The sequence below is a fragment of the Canis aureus genome, chromosome 18 (assembly GCF_053574225.1).
Source record: "Canis aureus isolate CA01 chromosome 18, VMU_Caureus_v.1.0, whole genome shotgun sequence".
NCBI classification, from domain to species: domain Eukaryota; kingdom Metazoa; phylum Chordata; class Mammalia; order Carnivora; family Canidae; genus Canis; species Canis aureus.
The window spans coordinates 55,948,566-55,953,412 of NC_135628.1; the positions used below are offsets into that span (position 1 = coordinate 55,948,566).

A 4,847-nucleotide genomic window follows, 5' to 3' on the forward strand; every position below is an offset into this window, starting at 1 on the left:
CTGCGTCTGTGCAGGTCTCTTGGGGATCATGGCCCAGGCTGGTTCCCCAGACTGCCTCGATCATCACCCCCAGTTATCTGGACACGTGTCCTGGTCCTCACTTGTCCTGCCCTTGTCCCTGTGCACCCTCTGCTGCTGCTCTGAACACGGCCCTGTCATGACCTCCACCTGAACTGGCTGTCCCACCAGCCGGGGAGGCGAACCTACTGCTGCCTCACAAGGAAAGGGTGAAATCAGCCACGATAGTGGGTGGTGCTTAAGAAGATGGCCTGGGAAGACCGCGCAGGTGTGAATCTCAGCTTCGCTGGAGCAGCCCCCACCCTGGCATTGCTGAGTCTCACTTTCCTCTTCTGGAACGTTGCATTAAGAATTAAAACCAAACCAAAAGCAACATATAAAGTACTGAGCACAGGGCCTGGCCTCTGATAAACATTCAATAAATACATGTTAGTAATGGCTCTGATCACCAATTCTGATATGTAAGGGTTTTTCCTCACACCAAACAATTCTCCGACATCACTGGGTTGTCCCACAGTTCAGCTCAGTTCTGATGCTACCTGGAGATGAGATCAGATTCCACGGGGTAAGGTGTCCATCCCACAAGTCGATGGAAGGTCCAGGTTGTGTCTCCTGTGCTTCTGGCCCACTGGCTATAAATCAGAGGTTCCCAAGACTCCTTCCTTCCTTGGGTTAGATTAATTTGCCAGCACAGCTCACAGAACCCACAGCATTTTACTTACGAGATTACTGGTTTATTATGAAAGGATATAACTCAGGGACAGCCAGGTGGAGGAGAGGCATTGGACAAGATACGGGGAGGGGCTCAGAGCTTCTGTGTTCTCCCCAGAAGCGCCTCTCTCCCCGGATCTCCACCAGTTCACCGGCCCAGAAGCTCTCCAGACCCCTCCTTTTGGGTTTTGCCAGAGGCTTCATTACTTAGGCACGATCAATGAAATCACTGAACTCAATCTTCAGCCCCTCATTCCTCCCTGGAGGTAGGGGCTCGGGTAGTACAGAAAGTTCCATCTCTCTAATCACATGGTCGGTTCCCCTGGCAACCGGCTCCCAGCCTTTGGTTATCTAGAGGCTTTCCAAAAGTCACCTCATTAACATAACAAAAGACACCACGCTCTCTCTCTCCTCACTTAGGGAATTCCAAGGGTTTGAGGAGCTCTGTGCCAAAGACGGGGTATGAAGACCAAATGAGTATTACTTCTTTTATCACAACATCACGGTTGGTTGTTCTTATGTTGATATTGTTCCTGGTGACAAATCCTTCTGACACTTTCCCTCCGATCAGAAGCTTTCTTTACCAACGTGCCTTAATGATCTTGTGGGGTTTTTTTGTTGTTTTTGAGGGACTAGATATATGACATTTAATCATATCCCTCCATGAGTTCTGAGTCCTTTCAGAAATAGACCAGAAGTCAGATAAAAATAAATTAAAATAATCAGCCTCATTGCTGGTAAAGCTGGATTAGGGAAAGAGAATTGGATCCCAAAAGACCCAAGTTTTTCCCCCAAGTCTACACAGAGAGCTGCTCTGGAGGGAGCTGGGTGGGCAAGGGCAAAGATACTGCAGGAGACAGACAGAGGCCGAGGTGCCTGCGGTTTTTTAACACATGAGCTCTGCAGGGCACAGAAAAGGAGCTCCCTGGGGTTTGAAGCCTGCCAATCCCATCATAGATCATAGATCATGATTCTTTTCCAGAGTAGGAGGGGCTGACTCGAGGGGCAAAATGGGCAAAAGGTTCTTTTCCAACAGCACAGCAAGGGTGCAAATATCTAACTCCTTGGGTCAGGCAGGAAGCCGGGGACAGGGCGAGTGTGTCCCCACTACAACCTCCTATTACGAATCCCCTTGTTTTGGACCCACCAGAAACCACCAGAAACCCTCATAAACCGACTCTTATACAAACTTTCTAGAAGTTATTTAAAAAAATCCTGTATGTCTTCCCGTAACACATTCTGTTTTAATATCTCCTTTTATCATGAAAAGAAGATATGATTATTGTGAAAAATTAGAACATGAAAAATATATAAATACCAGGTAAATGTCCCTTGCACTCTGTCATCAATGTCCCTTGCCTCTCCTCCAAGCGAAAGCCCATTAACAAGTTTTGTGTCCACAGAACATTTTTAAACAATCTACATAAGCAAGATTGATGGACCAAGAGGACCAAGCAAAATTTATGACCAAAGGGTAAGTGGATGCGTTGTGCCCTCTTGCTAAATCCATGTGATATGACGAGCCCTTCCCGGGTGCCCTGGGCCGTCTGTCCGAGGTGGGCAGTGCACACCTGCTTAGTCCCTGTCTTCCCGTCAAGTCCCAGTGTTGGTGTATCTCCACCTGTTTGCTTCCTGCGGTGCCAGGAATGTTTGGCCTTGGCTGGATTTCTGCCTCCCCGGGTTGACCTCCTCATTTTTAAAACACAGAGGCTTCTGGGACATCCCTTTAAAGTTAAAGACAGGCTTTAAGCTATGACCATGGCTCCCTACCGGCCCACTCTGAAGTTCTCTGAGCATTCTTACAGGATTCTGACCTTTCCCCACTGCCTGGAAAGGTCTGGAATCCTCCTGCTGTCCTGCCCACTCCTCCCTGTCCTCCAACTCCCACAACGTCCCTTGCGCTGGATGCAGGCCTCTGAACATGCGGTCTCCTGACCCAAGCCCTACTGGTCTCCCATCTGGGTCTCTTGTGCCTAGGCTCTGTCTCTGTTCCCCTTTCTCTCCTCCCTGTCCCCATGGCGGAGATTGGGCTCCAGCCCTGTGCCCCAACTTCCTCCCCCCCTTGGCTCGCTGCTTTCCCAGGGCCTTGCTCTGGTTTTCCCACATTAGCCCCACTATTGGCCTGGACGTCCACCTGATGCAAACACCATCAGTCCCCACAAGTGATAGGTTGTGTCCCTCCTGCCTCCCCACTCAGGTCAACTTCCGGCTCATTGACGCCAGGCTGGGAAGGCCTCATCTGCCCCCATGACTCCTAGCCCTAGACCTCCTGCCACAGGGCTCTGGGCTGTCCCCTGTCTGGCTGTCCTTGGCCTGGGCCTGCCCCTCCCCCCGGAAGGAGTCCCTCACATACTGTGCAATCGAGGCCGTGTCTTTGGTGACATGTTCAGCTGTCACCGTTCTTTCCCATGAGATGTTAACTGTCACTCAAAGACCGAGCAGGCTTGCAAGTTTGCAGCCCTATTTGGCAATTTATTTATTGTTACTAATACTCTGTCAGAAAAATTGTGAGGTCCCTTTAAATATGTGATTTTAACAGGCTTTCTCTGGGGAGATTTTTGTTTGAGGGGCACATTTGCTCCCTAAGGGACACAACCCTAATTTTATCTTGAAATTGAATAAGAAAATAAGAGGCAGGTCTTGGGAACTCATTTCACAGGCAGCACACGGCAGCGGGAGCCGAGGGAAATAAGGACATCCACGTTAGTCACGGTGGGGGTGGCCTGAGCGGCCCCTTCACTCTGGAACCACTTCTGCCTTTGGTCTCAGGCTGGCTCTCCTTGGCCAGGCCCCACTCCTTTGTTTCATCCAGTGCTCCTGCAGCACTTACCATGCGCCGGCCCCTGTCCTAAACACGGCAGGCAGGACTCAGTTAAGTCTTTAGGCAGCCTTGCAAGGCGGGTGCTCTTCTTCTCCCCGTTTTACAGAAGGGAGAATTGAGGCAGAGAGAAGTTCATGAAATCGTTCAAGGTTACCATCTAGTGAGTGGCCGAGGAGGGATCAGAACCCAGGCCTCCCGGTGCCAAGAGTTTGCGTGACTGCCGCCGCCCCCGGCCGCCCCCCGACACAGGGATGCTGTTCCTCTGCTGCCAACCATCTGCTCTTGCACTCACTCCCTGGGGAGACCCCTGTCTCGCTCTCACTGCACAGGAGATTGCACGTGTCAAGCTGGGACTCACAATATCCCTGCCACCCACCTGACACATGGGATTTTTTTCTTCTGGCATCCACTGCCTTCACCTGGGAAGATGAGTGGGACGGCCGAGTTGATTCTGTGAGGATGCGGTGTCTGATTTGTCCTCAGATGAACTTGTAGCAAAACCCAGCATCATGCCAGCCCCGTGGCGGCTGCACAGTTTCCAGTTGTGGTCAAGGACCTTCAGCGGCTGTTCTCTCCATCTTGTCCTCAAGCCACCTCATGACCATTTGCGGTTTGGGTCCAAGCAGCCGTCTCGACAGCCCATCTACCTGCCTGGCATCTAGTGACATCCCTGCCTTTCTCCTTTAGGCACTGGGGACTGATGGTCAGCGTGGCATCCTTCTTTCTCAGTTTGGTGGTGCCAGGGGATTATGTGTTATGGAAAGGGAAAGAGAGATGGGGGAGCAGGAGGCTGGGGTGAGAACGTTTTGCATTCTAGTAAATGCCCTGGCTGCGTGTGACTCCAGTGTAGTGGATTGTGCCTTGTGGTCAGGGAGGATGGCTGTTAGTGATTTGGGGCCCCCTTGCACTTGCACACTTGACCCTGGGGCAGCAGCAAGGTGCAGGAGAGGGGGCTGGGAATTGGGAGAACAAGGTTCTAGTGCCCGCCTGGGTTTCTCACCTGGATGGCAAAGGGCTCTAGTCAGACATTCTCTTGGCCCATCTGGCTCTGGGATCTGAGGGTCATACATAGCAGAGGGTCGGTGGCATGGAAGGGATGCCAGGAAGGCCTCCAATGCCTGATTAGTCTGCTAAAGCCAGACACTGCTTAGAGGCAAGGGGACAAGTGGCATTTCAGGTGGCTGGCCCTGGCGCTCATTACCAGAGCTCCTGATTACATGCAGCCACTCCAATGGCATTCCCACACTCACCTCCTGCTGCGTTCCACTCCCTAGGTACCTGCTCCCCAATTGGCGAG

General features: G+C 51.7%; 1 long non-coding RNA gene across 2 annotated transcripts; it reads left to right on the plus strand.

Annotated features, from left to right (window-relative positions):
* Positions 1 to 1,059: 1,059 nt before the first annotated feature.
* LOC144288380 (uncharacterized) lies at positions 1,060 to 4,563 on the plus strand. 2 transcript variants are annotated; one of them, XR_013356317.1, is made up of 3 exons: positions 1,060 to 1,189; positions 2,133 to 2,207; positions 3,660 to 4,563. It is a non-coding gene; the product is annotated as an uncharacterized LOC144288380 (long non-coding RNA). The 2 variants fall into 2 exon arrangements; XR_013356318.1 differs by having other exon boundaries at positions 1,069 to 1,234.
* Positions 4,564 to 4,847: the final 284 nt, after the last annotated feature.